The following is a 20,185-nucleotide window of genomic DNA, read 5'->3' on the forward strand; positions in this document are numbered from 1 at the left end:
GAGTGATGACTCTAGCCTAGAAAGCAATAAAGTAAAATAACAAAGTTAAAAGACAATGAAAGAGTATGTTCAATAAGGCAAAGTTTTTACAACAGTCAGAAGTACAGTTTTCACCACTTCATATTGAGTTTAGGTAATCCAAAGTTACTCAAAATAAGATACGACCAGAGATGAGGAAAACAAAATGCAGTTATGCTCATCCACTTCGACTTATACAATCCTCAAACCCAATTTTTAAAGCTTATTAATTTCAGTTACGGACTTAATGCTTAATAAAAAAGCAGGTTCAGAGTTGGTTATTAGTTACAATTATTTCTAATGTTATTATGAGCCTTTTAAAGAAGTGCAGTATGTGAAACTCCAAATACGACAAATTAGATCCTTGTTCTTGAAAATTCTTACATGCATTAGTCTATAGAAATTATTCCATTCATTACAACTAAAGCGTATTAAAAATTAAGCAGGGAACAAGCACATTACTTACTAGGATTACTTAGTATTATTACTAGTTACTCATTAGTAAAAAAACCTGTTTTATTTCAGTTGCTGGTAACTGCTTAATCTGGGCCAACCACTCTGAGAACTCAGATTCCATACAGTGCCAGCTATTTCCAAATTCAACCCAAACTTGTCTTCCAATGTGAAAGGTCAACAGTCTCAAAATCACTGCAATGAATTTGAAGCCCCAAAATTACCACTATAAATCTACAACTCCCAATGAAGCTTGTTTGACTTGAGAAAGTTCAACACAAAAAGAAGGTGAGGCTGGTTAAAGAATAAGTTTGCCATTTTTTGAGGCAATGTTACTGATTCTTACTCCAAATCCTGGCTACAGACTCACCAGCACAAACAAACACAGACCTTCTTCCTGTGAAGTATGCAAAAAAATGAAGAGGCCAGCTGGTTAGGAAATTCACAGGCTGGAAATATCTTCAGTTTTCACAGCGTATTCTTACATTGTTAAAGAAATAGCAGCATGTGCATAAGAGTGTGTTCAATTCATACTGAAAGCACTAATTAGAAAATAAAAATCATCTGCCTTAGTAGCACCAAAATATTCTGCTGAAAACATTGGGTAGAAGCCAAACAGAGGGAAACTTATGAGTGTTGCAGTAGTACCTTTTACACATAGATCCAAAGGCAAGTTCCAAATTTAAATGCCAGAATATAAGGAAGAAGCTCTTCCCTGTGAGGGAGCTGAGATGCTGGCACAGGGTGCCCAGAGAAGCTGTGGCTGCCCCATACCTGGCAGTGCTAAAGACCAGGTTGCATGGGGCTTGGAGCAACCTGCTCTAGTGGAAGGAGTCCCTGCCTGTGGCAGGGGCTTGGAACCAGATGTTCTTAAGGTCCCTTTCAAACCAAACCATTCTGTGATTCTATGAATATCATACTCAGACTAATTCCATTGAGCTGTACATAGAATCATAGAATAGTTAGGGTTGGAAAGGACCTTAAGATCATCCAGTTCCAACCCCCTGCTATGGGCAGGGACACCTCACACTAAACCATGCCACCCAAGGCCTTATCCAACCTGGCCCTGAACACCCCCAAGGATGGAGCATTCACAACCTCCCTGGGCAACCCATTCCAATGCCTCACCACCCTCACAGTAAAGAATTTCTTCCTTATATCCAATCTAACCTTCCCCTGTTTACGTTTTAATCCATTACCCCTTGTCCTGTCACTACAGTCCCTGATGAAGAGTCCATCCCCAGCATCCTTGTAGCCCTCCCTCAGATACTGGAAGGCTGCTCTGAGGTCTCCACGCAGCCTTCTCTTCTCCAGGCTGAACAGCCCCAACTTTCTCAGCCTATCTTCATACATATTTAAGACACTCTAAAGCCAGCTCTGAAAAGCTGAATACCTGTGAAGGATGATTTCACATCACATGTCTACTAGTAGTACAGCATATTAGAGGGCACCTGAACACATTTAACAACTTGGTCTGCAGTGAGCTCAGAACAAAGCAAGCAAGCATGTATTTTAAACACTCTTAAAAAAAAACCTGTGGAGTCCAACAAAGCCTGTAAATAACAGATTTTTTTCACTTCATTTAAAGTATCAAATAACAAAAAGAACACTATCAGATGAATACCTGGTTTGACCTTTTTAAAGAATGTATAAGGATTAAATGAAACCAAAGCACACAAAGTAACTGAGTATCAAATTTGATTTTACAGATCTAATTTAGCAAATTCAATGTAGAGAAAAACAATTCAATGGTTCATTTACATTAACACTTTGGGAAGAAAAAATTATTGCTGTGAAGATTTCACCTCACTTTGATTTTAATACCGTGGGACTTTACAACACAGACCATGTTCAGTTCATTGCATAAGCCACTATAACAGCCAGAATGCCCAATACACCAAAGACCAGATACCTCCTCCAGAACAGAGCTTATTTATCAACCATACCAGGATTCACAGTGACTAGGACCAATCTCAGAGCTCTTCAGTAAGCACAAGTTTAATGAAAGTTCTTTAGGACGAATTCTTTGTCTGACTCATGTAAGTGAACCAACACTCATTTACAAAATACATGCCAGCTCCTGCATGGTGGGAGAAGAAAATTGAGCTCACATCAAAATGGCAAGGTTGTCAGGTCACTGCCTTCCCCCTCTGCCTTTTTATATTCCTTAAATTAAGAAAATGAAATCCCACTCTGGAATTTTTATTAAAAGTCTCACCTGACACAGAGAGAAATTCCATAACATAAAAGCTTATCTGCAGTGATAGGTTTTGAAACATGGTGCCAGCACACACTTGAAGCACATACTTCACTATAACTTCTCATGCAATTAACTTCCAGCAGCCTTCCTCCTTGGAAGCAAGCTGTGAGCACAGGGAATTGTCCTCACATCAGGTACAGCCCATATCTAGTTGCTGACCTTCTTCTTTACCTTGCTTCTTACTTGTTCAATGACACAAATACCAGTTTAGGGCACAGCTATTGTCCTACATGGACACTGGTGTTTCTCACAACATAAATTACAATGACTATGGAGAATAACAATGCTCCACCTACAGAGTAATCCCAATACTAGCAGGAAGTCATCAGGCTCCTGGCGCTCAGCAGGATTGCTGCCTGACCTATACACAGCAAGGCGGAAATACTCCACAAGAATCACAAGTCCCGTGTATGTGTAACAACATGCCTGGAAATCCTGAACTTACCAGGAGTATGCAACAGAGTGGCTTTCAACATACAGTACTGCAGCCTTCCCCCAAGAAAGGAACAAATAGAACCCCCTAAAAAAGCCTGCTCCTCAACCTGAACATTAGGGCAAGGCAGTGTAAGTGAATTTAAGGAGGAAAAAAGGTCAATGAGGAAAAATAAACATGACCAAATCCTTAAGTCCTGAATACGGAGGAACACTTCTGAAGCAAGAACACAGAATCACAGAATGGCTTGGGTTGGAAAGGAGCTTAAGATCATCCAGCTCCAACTCCCCAGCCATGGGCAGGGACACCCCAAACTAGATCATGTCACCCAAGGCTTTGTCCAACCTGGCCTTGAACACTGCCAGGAATAAAGGATTTACTTCTTTGGGCAATCTTTGCCAGTGCGTCAACACCTTCACAGTAAAGAGCTTCTTCCTTATATCTAACCTGAACTTCCCCTGCTTCAGTTTGAACCCATCACTCCTTGTTCTATCACTACAGTTTCTAAGGAAGAGTCCCTCTCCAGCATCCTTATAGGCCCCTTCAGATACTGGAAGCAGCTCTGAGGTCTCCACGCAGCACTGCTCCCTCACTTTGCAGCACTAGTGCAGCCAGGCAGTAGAAATACTGGCTGTAGAAATAATTCACCAGATGAATTATTAGTATAGCCTAAGTTCCCATCTGTTATACACCTCTCTAAGGAGTTAACTAATATATTTAACAACATCTTTTGAAGTGCAGTTGAAGAGGGCTGCTCACTCCTAGAACAAACCTGCCATGTAACTGTTTTAGTGCTTAACAGCAGAACACTTAATTAAGTCACTAGTCTGAACAAGCTCAAACACATTTTCTTGGACATGGGATGTAAATCTGGTGGGTACCAAAGCACTCATGGAGAGCACACACATCAAAACAATTTCATACTAAACTAATGAATTTATTACCTATCTGTCAGTAGACAGAGACTGTTCTGGGACTGTTGATTCTCAACAATGAAAACACATTTGCAAAGCTTGATAACAGCTGTCTAGTCTCAGTTTTAGTTTTCGGTTTACAGCAATGACAATAGCATTTAATATTTCCAGCAGAAGGATTTTTAAACCCAAAATACTTTTAACTCTATCAAGTTACTAAAGACACCACGCTTTAGAGGTGGGTGCAAATTCTTTTTCCCTTTGGGGGAGTGGGGAAGTAAAGATGTTACCTTTTCTCAATCTCTTTCACATGAAAAGTCAACAAATCAGACTGAATTGAAGAGATTCTGCCTATCATCCCAGAAGAACAAATGAACAAAACTGATGTAATGGTTAGCTAGTATGGAATTAGCTTTTAATGGAATTAAAAGCACTTTCTCAAGAAGAGAACAGCCAAAAGAGGAACAGACAGCTTTGCTATTGTTTCCTGTGTGGCAGAATCATAATAGAGAAGATTTGCCAGGTATTTAAACCCTGTTTTTATCCTCTGTTAAACAAACAGAGCAATGCAGTGCACCAAAAGTTTTAAGGATTTCCTATCTCTGATTTTAAGTGATCCATGAAATTTCAAGTCAAAACTCTTTTCTCCTCCCTGTTTTTCTGATACTACTCTTCCTCCATGAGGTTAGCCCTGGCTTTTGCCTTGGGCAGTCTCTAACAGCCTCTCCCTCCTACCACAATGGAGCTGCATGCCCCACGTTACTACAGCACTTGAACACATCAAAACCTGACTGACATTCCTTGTCACACTTGTGCGATGAAGAGCAGATACTGAACTGCTCTGCAGTTTCAGTATGAGAACAGAGGGACAGAGAAGCAGTTTGTCCCAGGCCACACAGGAAGCTTTTGGCAACACAGTAAGCTGAACCTGTTTCCCAAGTCCCAGAGCAGCAACCTCACCATTGAACCACCTTTCTTCTACATAAAATACTTGAAACTATTCAGATTTTTAAGGCTAAGGCATATGTTCAAACCTGAAAACTGTTTAAACTGTTGAATGCCACAAATGTCTACCAGCCCTGCAACTCCCTACTCGTGCAGATAACATCTGTTAAAAGTAAGTGGCTCATACAGTTCTGCACCAGAAAGCTTAATAAGTTCCTTCTCCAAGATTAAAGAAACACCTACACATTCTAGATGCTTCTGCAAGTCCCTGGAGGGAGAAAATGCTGCTTAGTGCAGAGACAATGAACCAAGCTTCCTTCCTCAACAGCAACAAAACCCTGCTGTTCTACCTAGTGCTGAGGAAAGTGTTATTTATAGAATTGAGCCATATACGAATACATATCAGTGTTTCTCAAAGTTAGGCTACAGCATGGATCAAGATGACCTTAGATATATGCATTTTCAAAGTCCTAATTTGAGAGATCAGTGTAAAACAGATTTTGACACAGCTCAAATGTATCTCTCATTCCATTTCAGTCATCCTCTGCAGTAAAGTGTAACTTCAAAACCTGAACTTGAGCCATACTCTGACCTCTTCAGCAGGCAACTTATTTTAAAGCAACTACATTATTTCTGTGTGGCAGAGAAGCACTCTAGAATTTTTATATTTATGTTTCTTATGTAATGTTCTAAAGCATTGAGAGCAATGCTTCCAGCCATGTCTTGTTTCATTTAGGCTCGAAACCAAAAGAATACTTATACTGACTGTTGTATTTCTTGCATTGTTTGTTTCCTGACAACATATACAGCACTTGCTCCACTTCTTAAGTGTTCTATGCTAAAGCCAGTTACTTACATTCCCATGGTTTGGCACTGAGTTTATCCTGTATTTTCACACAATTATGCACTGCAACTGCACAAAGGTTCATTTGGCTCCAAACTCCATTAAGTATTTTCTAAGAATGTTTCTATTGTTCATAATTATCATGGGGGAAAAAAAACTTGCAAGAAAGATACGTGCTCGTGTATCCTGCTGTTCAGACAAACACTGACGTACAGCTGGATAGGAGAAAGCATGCACCACAGCATGGAAGGAAACTTCTCACTTTAATATACACACTCACTTCCCAATTCTGCTGCCTTGCTGCATTCTGAAGGAACTACATTTACTATTATAACTGTCAGCTTAAATAACCAGAAATATTTAGTAATAAAGACATTGATGGAATTCTAAATCTACTAAAATAGATTAAGAATTTTGCAGGCCTGGCAGTTTGGGCCATGTCCAACACCACAGTGGAGGCTGCATTACAAGTGGAGATCTGTTCACATTTCAGTAATGTCCTCAAGTTCTTTCTAATCTGTTACAGTCAATAAAAACTGACTTTTGCATTTCCTCTCTTCTACACTAACTCTCTGACATTCAGTCAACCTTTATTATTTCTGCTGTTATAGCTCCCTTGTCATCTGAAATCAGCCACAGCTACCTGGAAAAACCAAGGCCTTTTCCTCCATTCAGATCTTTTCCTCATGTACGCGCCTTCCTTATTTCCCACACGTCTGTCTCCTGTCACTCAGTTACTACTCCTGAGGAAGAATAAACACAGCAAGAGTATGAGCGAAGCATTAAGATGCTTCATTCACTGATGGTTATTTGTCTGTTTTCTACTTTATATGAAAACCTCTGCTCCTCTGAAACATTTAAACACTGCAATATACATATCAGTGACCCACAGTGCATCTTTATTTCTGTCCTTGAAATGCACAGCTAAACAGTGGAACATAAAGTCAACCATAGTTATAAGACAAGAAATAGCTTAGGAAAATAATTTACTAACTCAAAATTAAATTTTCTACACTAACAAAATAAAATCACCAATATTTAATAACTGCAAAAATAACACAAGAGGGTCATGCAAAGTTCTGCTTTACTGCTGTCTCCCAGTTTTGTATTCAGTGAAATCTGTGATACACAAATCCCCCATGTATTATCTCTTCAGTTATCACTTTCTGTAGCATCAGCACTTAAATTCATCCCTGAATGAAAAGGCTCTCCTTCAAATATCAACCAGGCTGAGAATCTCTCTCTACCATGAGAGATTTCAGCCCACTTTTTAACACTTACTCCTTTGACAAACAGGAAAACAGCTCTGCTACACTTCTCTGCTTTACATACCCAACAGTTTTATGTATTGCTACTTGTGTTACTCTTTCTAGTAAAAATAACAACAAGAAATAGGAGACGAGACTGAAGGGACCTAAAAGGCAAGTCAATTGTTCCAAACCCACTGTTATGACTTACTAGAATACAGCAAGTGTCCTGTAAATGTATCCAACATGGAGCCTCATAAGAACCAGTGATAAAACTTAAAAGAAGTCTTCCTATGCACAATTGGATTTGGACCTTCTCAAGGACTACTGAATTTGCTTGTGAGTTGCACCTGTAACCCAGTTATGAAATAAACTGATACAAGACTTCATCATACTTCATGTAAGTACTTTCAAACCAAAACCATTTAAAATACAAAAGTATTTAAAAACTACATCCTTAAAAACACAGTATAGTAAATTCATTAAGAGAGAATAACTCATGATAGAGCAACCAGCCAATGTTGCCATGCACAGTTCCATTTCAGCAAGGACTGTGTGCTGCATCATAATTAACACAGCCCAAATATAAGAAGGAAGGGGACAAATCAAAGAAAAAACCCAAACTCTGCTGGATTCAACAGTGAAAAGCTAGTCCTGGCACCTCCTAGGGCCAAGCTGTGTGAACAACCATGGCTCTGTCTTCCAACCTCATATATGAAATTGGGGAATAGGAAGAGAACAGAAAATGTATCTTTACAGACATTATGGCCTCTTTTAGTAAAGTAAGCAATTTGCCAGAAGGCAACGAAAGAGCTGATGCTATTCAGCTTACTATATACAGGGTTGTCTCTGTAAAAGTACTGTGCTTTTATAAAAAGGTGAAGCATGGAGAGATCTAGCTTTTAAGGATCTAAAACAGAAAGAAGTCATTCTCCCTCTCAGCTTTACTCAGATAAGCGGCGCTATTCTGCTCATGCCTAATTCATCATGCTCAGCCTAACAAATTAATAACTGTTTCTCCACTTAGAGACAAACTGTTCTATTTGCTTGTTTATAAACTGAAATAGTACACTGATTAGTGAAAACCAGACCTTTATTTAAGAAAGGCCTCTAAAGAGGAGCCTATTCCTCAAAGAGAAACTGCTGTCCTCTTGATGTTATTTTGAAAACACTTTATGCAATAATACAATGCCTTTTATGAAGGTTATGCATTAGTTACACCTAAGGGAACTGCACAATACAGCATATAAGTCTGTATTAGGTTAATAGTATGTTAACTACCTATCTGGAATTTCACACGTGCTAAAAACTGCTAATATAACAACATCAGTTACAGTTTAACATTCATTTATAGTCAAGTTATCCATTTAAAGACACTTTGTTTCAGCAAACAACCAGCGCACGTTACAACTAAGCTAAAACACAACTGAGGCTCAGGCTTGCATCGACAGCACAGGCAACAGCTTTGCAAAGCAGCCCTCGTCAGAACCAGAGCCTTTGAGAGGTGAGGAAACAGTAGCAACACTCAGAGTTAGCTGTCTCAATCACACTCAGCTCTCCCTGAAGCCGCAGGTTGAGATTTCAACACCAAACGGGAGCACAACCGAGAGAGGCCCGGACTGGCAAGCAGGGTGCTCGGGGAGCCCACACCCTCCCAGGCACCATCACTGCAGGGCTCTGCCCAGATAAGATCGCTCCTTCCCATCATGCTCAAAGACCGAAGTTGAGAAGAAGAGAGGAGAAGAAAATACTATATGTATTTATTAGGGATAATGAGATCATCCTCTTACCTCTGGCGATGTGACAGAGCCCGGACTGCATTACCAGGGCAATTATGCCACGGCCTCCTATACACTGCCCCGAGGTGAAGCCCCCACGCCAAGGCGGCGTAGAGGGAAAACGAAAAGGAAGAAAAAGGAGCGGGAGGAGGGAAAGAAAAAGCACGAAGCGGTTACGGCCGACGAGCTACACAAAGGCAGAGGCGTCGAGGGAACGGGACAGTGCCCTGCCCGGTCAAACACCAGGCAGCCGCGGAAGGAAGCGCATCAAACCACAGGGCCTGGCCGGGACGCCCCAGCCCCCGAGCCGCCGCCTCAGCCCCCCGGCCCCGCCTCAGCGCTGCCGCCCCGGGCCCAGGCACTTACTGGAGTCCAGGGCAGTCCAGGAGCCCCCGTGAGGAGAGCCGGGCCCTCAGGGACCCGCCGCCTCCTGCCGTGCTCCCAGCCCGGCTCGGTCCTGCCCGACCCTTTCTCCGCCCGCCCCTTCTCCCTCCGAACAAACTTCGCCGCCACCACTGACCGCGGCGACACGGCCGAAGCCCCCGCCCCGCCTCACCCCACCTTGCGCATGCGTCGAGGCCCCGCCCCCGGGCACTGCTGCGCCGCGTTGTCTTCTGGGAAATGTAGTGCGGGGGGCGCAATGCCTGATGGGAGCTGTAGTCAGATGGCCTCTCACGCTCCCTTTCGCAGCTTTGAAACTAATTACTTTGATTTTCATATTTAATTTAATGGAGAGGGACCAGCAGGAAAGGAATTAGCAGCTGGGGTTAGTGGAGGCTCTTCCCCTACACTTCTCCCCTCACAGAAGGTTTGGCTAGTGCTGCCTCAGAGCTTTTTGCCGTCAGTCACTGTGGTCCTGGCGGCAAACAGCAATTTGCAGTAATGGTATTTAACCAGTTTTAATGGGAACTTAACTTCTCTTCTAAGCGTATACTAAGTTTATTCTTAGTAGTTTCTGAAATAGAGGGGTTTTTTCCTAGTTTAAAACAGTGATATGGGTGCTGAGGCACTGGCAGAGGGTGCCCAGAGAAGCTGTGGCTGCCCCATCCCTGGCAGTGTTCAAGGCCAGGTTGGACACAGGGGCTTGGAGCAAGCTGCTCTAGTGGAAGGTGTCCCTGCCCGTGGCAGGGGGCTGGAACTGGATTAGCTTTAAGGTCCCTTCCGACTGTTCCTTGATTCATGATATCCCTAAATATAAAAATCATTTGAACTCGGCTGTTGCCTGTCAATACATCTTTGTTTCAAGCTGGCGTTTCACAGCCGTACTTCACAACGAAACAAAAGCTGTAATCAGGGCACAACAATAAAAGCCAAAGTCAGCCGCAAACAATGCCTCACCATTCCCATGGCAACTTTTCCCTCTCAAACCTTGGCGAGGTCACACGCTCCGCAGCTGCGCGAGCCAGAAGCTTTTCAATCTGCTCTCCATTCACAATTATTCATACATTTCTATGATGATTTTCACTTAACAGTGTTGTACTGGAGTTAATGTAACACAATTAACAGTAGCCGGCACCGCATCCTTCCCCCGCTTAGGTCCCGAGCTGACATTTCTGACAGAACCAGCTCACTGAGCGCCTGCAGGATGTGGCCTGCCCTTGCACTGCACGGGGAAGGGCCCCCTGCAGAAAGGAGATGCCCCTTTTGCAGTCCAAAAGCCGTGCAATCAAAAGCCTTTTCACGATGCATGTGCAGAAGGTGGCACATGAAAACCACTGCTATGTCTTGACTTTCTCCAGCCTCCCAGACAAGGTCTGAATAACCATGAGCTATGATAATAGGGCTCAGGAAAGGAGGAAAAAAGGAGATGATTTAATTTAAAAGGGGGAATATATCCATAGAATCATAGAATGGTTTGTGTTGAAAAGAACCTTAAGATCATCTAGTTCCAACCTCCTGCCATGGGCAGGGACACCTCCCTTAGACCTATTTCGCTGGAATCAGGTAGCAGACATATTGTAGTTTACCATAGTTTCCATCATGGAAGACCAGTACGACCTTCCTTTTGGGGTGGCCTAATTCTTCCCATGTTTGCAATTTAGCAAGGAGACAATTAACTACAGAATGGACTATATTTGCTGAAGATGACATACAAACTCTTTAAAATAGCCAGATTCTGTAAGCTGCACTGTTGGCAAAAATATACTCATGAACTATGCATGTGGTGAGCCAAAAGATTAAGAGCTCAACCACAAACCAATGTGAGATGGAGAAGTCAGCTGCCACCAACATGGATTTTCCCCTATGAGTTGCACAGAGAGTGTGGGTGAGCCCAACAGGGTACATCTCAGCCCTAAACCCTTTGGGTATCAATCTTTGTGCATAGAAAAATAAATATAATCATGCCTAATGCCTCGATTTAAAGCCAAGCTTACTTTCAGCAGGACTTTGAAGCAATTCTATATTTTTTAGTATTCCTTTCTGTGAAGTGTGCAAATGTAGCAGTTGAAAGACATTGTGGTGACAAACAGGTACACTTCAGCTCTGAAGGCATGAGATCATGTGGCTGCTTTCCCATTCTTCTGCAGTATGAAGTAGGTGTGCAAAGATTACAAAGGACAAAATCTATTTTTTACCTACCCTGCAATGTCTCAAAACTTTCAGGCAGAAAGTCTGCACTTCTGCCCCATGCAGTGCCACTGCCTGCAATTTAGAGCTTGGCTCGGAGCCCAGGGTATTCCAGCAGAACTCTGAGACAGGCACTCATTTCCTCTCCAGTTGTCTCTATTCATAGTTCTCAAAAGCTGGCAGGTATTCTCACACCAGTCTTCATGCCTGGCAAAAAAATATTGGCAGGCCCCTTCTGTACCGATCATTTACTCAGGAGCTACTTGTTATTCTCATCACTGAAATGGGTAAGTGAGTTTGGACATTGATTCCTGCTGGGATTCCAGTTACTCAAAATATAGGCTATAATAAATAACATTTGGTGGGTGACCTGTGGCAATACACACATTTAAGAACAAGCGTTTGTTTCACAAGGTATGGAAACTCCCAGTAGAACATATGTGTGTAAAAGTAATACCCAAAGGAGTAATATGTATATATATACACATACGTATATATATGTAATATATATAAATATGTATACATATGTAATATGCATATATGTAATATGTAATATGTGTATATATATACGTATATGCAAATACACAGATGTAAACATGCATATCACATATATACCCCATATATAATATCACATCTTGCATGTTATGTCAACGAAGCAGAAATACTCAACAATTCCAAAATATCCCAGTTCTTAACTTTTCTAGTTGTATTTTCATGATGGGTAATTTTACCCAGCAGAGGAAGTTCAGCAACTTTATACATAGGCAGAAATAAAGAGCTGTGAACAAAACCTCACTTCATTGCTCTAAAGAAATTAATTCTGCCTTAGACAAAACGGTTTTGTTAAAACTAATAGTTATGTTACAGTGGAAAACAGGAAAAAGCCTGGCCAGTGAATTACTAAGTGTAGAGGAAAATGCTTTCACTATATTCTTTTTTTTATGGTTTCAATATTGCAAATTCCATCCACATGCAGTATGCCTCCTGTGCACTATTTTAAGAGGGGCGTTGCTGACTCAATGGGACTACTTTTCTTAGAGGCTATGAGCAGGCAAGGTCATTACTCTGCTGACACCTTCGGCGTTAGCAACCAAGGAAAGCTATTCAGTCATTAAAGTTTATCCCAGAGGATGAATGTCTGAGTTTTCTGCAGTGATTGATTAGGTAATATTAACTAATAAATTATTTGCCATAACGTAGAGGTACACAAAAGACCTTCGAGGTTCCTGTCAATAGGGCCTGGGAAAGAACCTCCCTTCACACCCCTGGGTTGCTGGTTGCTGTGACTTCAAACACATGACTCTAGATAGACTCTAGGTAGACGCTAGGATAGACTCTAAGAAATGAGGCTGTCTTCTCCACCTCGGGAGTACACTCTCCAGTTACAGACAGTTTCTGAAGCGTAAGAAGGTAACACTGATCCCTGAGCCATCAGTAGCTAATGGGTAAACTCCGTCCTCTCCATCCCTGCAGGTGATTAGCTAAAGCGCTGCAGAAGGAGGTTTCCCTACAGTTATTGCCTTAGAGTGAAACCATGTGTGTGATGGGCGTCTTGAGGGCAACACAGACAAACCTCTTCACACCTCCCAGAGGGAGGAGAGGAGCAGAAGCATTAAAATCCCTGCACGTATAAGCACAGAGTTTAATTCAAAAGAATATTTGCAATATGCAGCCTCAAAGTGAGAGCCAAAACTTCATCTCTTCTGATGTAATTACGTTGACAGTGCCTGGAAATTTAATCTCACATGGAGGGTGAATTCATTCAGCTTCAGCTGTCAGTCACTGGATCTTGTTATTAATGTGATACTGAGGTAGAAAAGCACCCTGATGTAATTGCTGTGTTTAAGTGCTGATACACAATGATGAAGTAATTTCTCAGCCTTTTAAGTACTCCACTGCCCTGAAAGTCATATTTAAACACTTGGAGTTCGTTAGCAGTAGGAGTTTAATATTCTTATGTTGCAGTTGTTTTCCTCATTCTTATGTGCATAGCATTAGGCTAATATACATATGATGATTCTTCATTTTCCATCAAACAGTGAATTTTTATTTTCCTTCCATCGTTTTTCGATATAAAGTTTATTACTGAAAAGCAAAAAGCCCTTTCCCCCCTTATTCTGCATTAGCCCAAAACCATTCCACAGTAAAAAAATTGTGAATCGTCTTTAAAGCACAGTGTCTTTGCAATAAAGAGTGTGAAATGTTTTGTTCAGTTGGGGACTATCTCTTTCATTCCAAAGCTTAAAAGAGGAGAGCTTAATCTTCTTCAGAAAAGGGCGTATTCTCCCCTGAAATATATGCAAACTGCCTGGAGGGCTTTCAGCTTGCATAGTGGTTGCAGCCACTTAGCTCAGGATGGTGCTTTGCTTCTGTCTGTGCCTGGGCTTAGCAATATACACCTCTTGTGAAGGATCTGAGATCTATGCGTGAAGGTATACAACAGTGTAAACATGGTTTATTATTAGAAGAAGTGAGACCCTATTGAAGCATGCTGAATATGAGACAGAGGTAATGAGATACACTATTAAATTAATTCTTCACTATGCATTATATTACAGAGATAATTTACATTTATATTATATAGCATACCGCAGAGCAAAGCAGATGGTTCTACTTTTACCTGGAGCCATAACATTATACTTCACCGTAACAGCTTTGAGTCTCGGAGTGACAGTCACAGTCAAGGATGGGTGAAAGTAAGAAAGATTTCATTCAGTTATAGCAAGATCCCAAAGTACGTTGCAATGCCCTGCCCTTGGCACACCCTTCTGACTTAACTGTGGCTAATACTTCCCATGCTGGGGAATTCCTTGGTCATGGCACTCTGGGCTTCTCCATCTGGCCATGCCTGGTGGCAGGTTGAGGCAATGTGTCAGGCAATGAAAGTCCCACTGTTTGTGCCCCTCTTGTCAGTATCCACTTATGGATGTGCTCCTTCAGCATGGAGCAGTCCCCATCAGGATGCCCACATAAATGGCAGAGGCTTAGACCAAGGATCTGCAGGTGGAGATCCAAGTAGCAACAATCTAAAAATCAGTAATCATAGAATCCTGGAATGATTTGGGTTGGAAAGGACCTGAAAATGCATTCCGTTCCAACCCCCTGCCACAGGCAGGGACACCTTCCACTAGACCAGGGACATGTTGAGGCATAGCAGGAGCTGTTCTCCTTTGGGGGCAAAACTCAGCATTGCCTTCAGCATGGAGAACACAGCTTTTCCTGGTTCAAGATTGATGTGCCAGTTGTGTAAGCCTTAAGGATACATGCTTGAAACATCTTTTACTCTGAAAAGCAAGGCACTTTCTTCTTTTCTGTAGTCCAGGAGCAATTTGTAGGGCTGGGAATATGATATTGGTGAAATGTCATTGCTAAATGATATATTGGTAAATATATATATTTATATAATATATATTGGTAAATGATATTGGTGGCTGTTAAAAAATGGACAAGAATTGAAGTGTACGGCGACCCTTGGTTAACAGCTAACATTGTAACTTTTAAGCTTATAAAACAAAATAAAAAAGCAATTATTAAAGTACTGCTAAAAGATAAGGATATCTCTGTAAAATCCACTGTATTACATTATACAACCACAGATAACAAACATAACAACTCTGTGCCTACGTTTCAAAAAGAAAATAGAAACTTTGGTTGCCATTTCAGAGTATCTGGAAATAATGCAAAAATCTTTTGATATTCAGATTTAGAAAATGTGTGAAATCATGAAGTTCTGGTGACATTCCCAAATTCTGGCTTTTTAGCCCATTGGTGTCTCCTTCCCAGGTTGTTCCCTGACTGCTGTTTTACATCTCCAGCAAAAAAAATTTGTAACACCTTAGATTGGTTTCTGAGCAGAAGAACTGAGATCATTTCATCCCTAATCACTCCTCTAACTTACTTGGGTGATGCCTGTCATCCTTCTAGAACAATCCCAGTTTTCCTACCTCATTGCGTCTGAGGAGCTCCCAGTATTGCCCAGCATGATTTGCTTTTTATACCTCCTGTTGTGTCCTCCTGCAATCTCTGCTGCCTCAGTAATGTCACTTTTTATTGACATTGGTGGAAAGATTAAAATTGACCTTTGGGATTAAAACAACCAGAAATTTGGTCCCAAACTCAACTGAATCTAAGTGCATTTAACTTCAAACTGCTCTAATTTTTAATATAAGAAGACAAAGTCTTTGCACATTGCAGGCAATGAGTTACTGATGTGAACTGATTGCAAATATCATCAAAAGCTGCCCAGCTGGAATCTTGGCAATTTAAACTACTTGTATCTTTATTTCATTCTCTCTAGGATTTACACTTTCATTGAATTCAGTGCAAGAATAAGGCTTTTTTATTATGTCTTCATGGCAACAATGCAGTTATGACACTATCCATAAAATCCTGTTGCCAACAGTACCTATCCAGAAGCCACCCTGAACTGCTGATGTGGTGGACCCAGAGCCAGTGCCAGTTCCAAGGTGGGGAATGGGGTTTTGCATTGAGATATTAGCCCCTGTGCACGTGGCAGAGTATCTACCACAGGGCACAGGGGTAATTGTGGCCTCTTCTTCTTGGCCACCAAGGATGTTTTAGGAGATAGTTTTGCTCTGGAGCCCTTTTTCCAAGCCCTGTAGCCATCAACATACACCCAGAGCTGAACATGGATGAATTTGGACCACTGCTAAAAATGATTTAACTGACAACACACTCAGCACTGCTCCAGATACTGCTCTAGCTTGTCTGGCTTTTCAGCATTGCCTTTCTCTCCGCTGATTTTCCACTCTTGCTAAAACCAGCTCCACAGGTTGTGGCAATAGCTTCAAGGGGTTGTGTAAACAGCAGCATTGCCAGGTCATCTGCAGCTCTGCTCAGCCAGTGGCAACGTCGGCGTCTCTGCTCCCTGCAATCTGTCATCCTAAAGCAGACAGATGGTGACAGATGTTCTCATGCCTAATGCTACCTTTGCTGTCAAACTACCGTGATCATCCAGCCATAATTTATCTAAGTTAGGCAGGTAGCTTCATATTTCAAAGCTAGAGACCCTATTTCCATGGTAAGGGGACTGGAGTTTTGTTTCTCCTGATCCCTCCTGGCAATTCCACAAGGTGCATTGGTCTGCTCTGTGGCATTTTGAGCAATTGAGGACACTTGGTCTAGTGAAAGGTGTCCCTGCTCATGGCAGGGGGTTGGAACTGGATGAGCTTTGAGGTCCATTCCAACACAAACCACTCTGGGATTCTATGAGTCTATGTTTCTCATGGCACATGTTGGGAGAGAGCAGAGGTGAACCTGGGGAGCAGCCCCAAGCCACACTGGGACACAAATCTGCCCTATAGGGAACAGCCCTGCGGGGTTGCCTTATGTGGTTGCAAGTAGTGACATGCTTATCTACCAACTTCCAAGCCTGGAACTTGTTTTACACTTTGAGGCTAGTGGATAAAAAAGTGTTTCATTCACTCAGCAAATGGATCCCTTGTTTAGAGTTATACGGTCATTTATCATTTTGCACCTCTTTCATTTGAGAAATTAGCAATGGAGACAGGGGAGTTTCAACACTGCTTCTCCTGGGAGAAGCCTGGGATCATGTTATGGCTCTTTGATCTGCAGGAGCAGTGGTACTCACAGCCTGGACCCATGCCTGTCTGCTGGGGAAGCATCCGCCTCCTTTGAGGTTAGGGAGCCTTTGAGGTTAAGGACTCCTATGCCCTTCATTTAAGCTTTTTAAATGAAGACACTCCTGTTAATGCCATAAAAATGCTGTTTACTAAGAAATCAAGGACTAGCGGGCTGTGATAGGAAGCCGGTTTAGTCCACAAAATGCAAAAGCCGCGATAAGGAAGAACAAAGGACAGAAGGAAAAAAGGCAGAAATGATGGCTAACAATTACATGACTAACCCACTCACTCCTCTGCAGCGATTAAACATTAAACTCCCACAAGCTAAGTAAACAACAAAAAAAGTACCCTCTGAATTCCCCCAAGGCTTTGTCTTTGTAGCAAGGTCTGAACTTGAGGGATGAGTGCAGTCGCATCCTTTGTTGAGCTCTCCTCTTGTAATAGGGGTGTCTGTACTGTGGGTGCCTGTAACGGGGCTGTCTGTACTTGGGGTGCCTGTAACGGGGGTGTGTGCAATGGAGGTGTCTGTAATGGGGGCATCTGTGACCAAGCTGGCTTCAGCCAGCTGTGCTTCAGCACTCTGTTCATATAGCTCCCGTACCATCCCTATAGATGCAGCAGGGTATCAGCAGCTCTGTCCCTCTGCAGAGCAAGGGGCTCTATCTTATCTGCATGGGTCCTAGCCCAAAAAAGCAAAAATGGTGCCTCTTTTTTCTTCATACAAAGCAATCATTTGGGTTTAAACCTCCTTACCTGTTATAACCCCACTAACTTGTCCTCCTTTAGCTTCATTTTATTCATCAGGCAGATCCCAGGCACATGCAGATTGCCTCTAGCCTGAAACTTGGCTTTTGCTACATATCGCCTCTCCTGTTTGCCAGCATCATTTTAATTATTCCAACTTCAGAAAGCACAAAGAGATTTTAAATCACCCCAGATTACAAAGCAAGGAGCTGAATTTACTTTTACAGAGCAGCCTTGCCAAAACAAAGCCCGCAGAAGGGGTTCTTTCATAGGTGGACTCAAACCACCACTTTATCAAAGAAAGGAACGGAGCAGCCGGCTTCCCACGCGGCTCCCGTCCCGGCTCTGGCTCCTGTCCCCGCAGGAACCCAGCTTCCCTCGGGAATGCAGCGCCTGCAAGCACAGGCATGCCAGAGCGAGCACCGCGCAAACAGATCTTTCTTTCCAGGGTCCCACAATGTGCTTGCTTCACGAAAAGCTCGGCTTTCCACCTCCGCTTTGGTCTGCCGCCCGTGTTTGTGTTGTGGGCTGTAAACGGGGTCAGCAGAAGTTGCTGAGATTGTGATTCAGTTTCTTCCTGTGGACAGCAGTGAGTCACTGCAAGGAGGGCAGGGGATGGATTACTGGCAGGGAAGGTGGTGTTATCCCAGAGGAAGGTGACTGGGGCAGCTGGAGAAATGGGACTGAAAGTCCCCAGTGGTGACAATGAAGACTTTCCCACTGGAGCACCTCCACTGTCATCTGAGCAGCAAGGCAGCAGGCAGGGGAGTTTGGGATCACGGTGAGACTGTGAAAAAGCTAGGATATGATTTCAAGTCACCACTTTTAGGCACATAGAGTAGGGAAACAAAAGTGTCCTGGCTGCACACTTATTCACAAATACACCACCTTTGTTAAGTCACCACGATAAAACCGGACACACGAAAAATCAGATGTGCAAAAAGGATTTCTGTTTGCAAAATCTCTATATATCCCACTTCCAAATCTCACCTCTGAACACCATCACTTGGAAGGGAGCAAGGCATCTGAAATCAAAATGGGAAGTATGTTATCATAAATGTTTATTTCTTTGTCGGCAAATCCATGTGGCACTGACCAGGACGGGGCTGTAGCACAATGAGGCTATTCCTCAGCAGAACTAAAGGCAAGACTAGGCAACTGCACCTGGTTGAGTTATGTATAATAAGCTAATTCAACCACATGGAAGGCTATATTAAAACATATATAATATTTTTCATGTTTGCAATAGGCTATGGGCCTATTTGCATCTGGGGAATATGATTCAGCTAATGAGAAGTGGTACATTAGGCTCAACTGCTTAAACAAATGTATGTGCAAATAACAGTGCTGGATTAAGGATTAGTTTTAAAAAGTGAAAATGTAGAGCTTTAAGGGATTTAGAGAGCTGAACACAGAACCATAGAATCAACCAGGTTTGAAAAGACCTTTAAGATCATGAAGTCCAACCCTTACCCCAGCACTGCCAAGGCCACCACTAACCCATGGCACTGAGGGCCTTGTGTACACGGTGTGTGAACACTTGCAGGGACGGTGACTCCAGCCCTGCCCTGGGCAGCCTGTGCCAATGCCTGAGCACCCTTTGGGGAAGGAATTGTTCCTCAGCTCCATCTAAAGCTTTCCTGGTGCAGCTTGAGGCCGTTTCCTCTTGTTCTCTCTTGTTATGTGGGAGCAGAGCCCAGCACTCTCCTGGCTCCATCCTCCTCTCAGGCAGTTGTAGGGAGCAGCAAGCTCCCCCCTGAGCCTTCTCTTCTCCAGACTGCATCCCCCAAGTCCCTCAGCCGTTCCCCATCACACTGTGCTCCAGGCCCTGCACCAGCTCTGTTGCCCAGAGGAAAAGTAAACAGAAATTGAAGCTGTGGCTGCCCCATCCCTGGCAGTGTTCAAGGCCAGGTTGGATACAGGGCTTGGAGCAAGCTGCTCTAGTGGAAGGTGTCTCTGCCCATGGCAGGGGGGTTGGAACTGGATGATCTTAAGGTCCTTTCCAACCCTAACTATTCTATGATCCCTTCCAACACAAACCAGTCTGGGATTCTATGAAATGGTAAAATAGGAGAGGAAAGGAAAAGGGCAGGGAGAAGTAAAAAAAAAATAAACAAAAGGAACTTACGGAGCAGACCTAAAGCCAGGAGTTTACCAGGAAGAAAACAAAACCAAATGGAGACTCGGTTGTCCCCTTTCAGATGGTGATGGTGAAATGGCAAAACCCCACTGGAACCTAGCATGGTCACTTCAGTTCATCTCCCCTGGAGAGCCTCATAAAACCAGCACTATGTACCCAAAGATGCGGAAAACGGCGAGTACCAGTGAGTGTAATCTGTTTTCTGTCATTGGATGGAGGTCATGACTTTGATATTTTC

At 42.8% G+C, this 20,185-nt stretch overlaps 1 protein-coding gene across 6 annotated transcripts in view; it reads right to left on the reverse strand.

Annotated features, from left to right (window-relative positions):
• Window positions 1-9,375, reverse strand: part of PLEKHA1 (pleckstrin homology domain containing A1) — a 40,614-nt gene extending 31,239 nt beyond the window's left edge. For all 6 annotated transcript variants that reach the window (XM_080621886.1, XM_080621884.1, XM_080621883.1 and 3 more), the window contains exon 1: window positions 9,259-9,375. The gene's annotated coding sequence lies outside the window, so the exon portion shown is untranslated. The remainder of the gene's footprint in view (window positions 1-9,258) is intronic.
• Between the last annotated feature and the right edge of the window lie 10,810 nt (window positions 9,376-20,185).

The sequence above is a fragment of the Psittacula echo genome (genome assembly GCF_963264785.1).
Source record: "Psittacula echo genome assembly, chromosome: 6".
NCBI lineage: Eukaryota > Metazoa > Chordata > Aves > Psittaciformes > Psittacidae > Psittacula > Psittacula echo.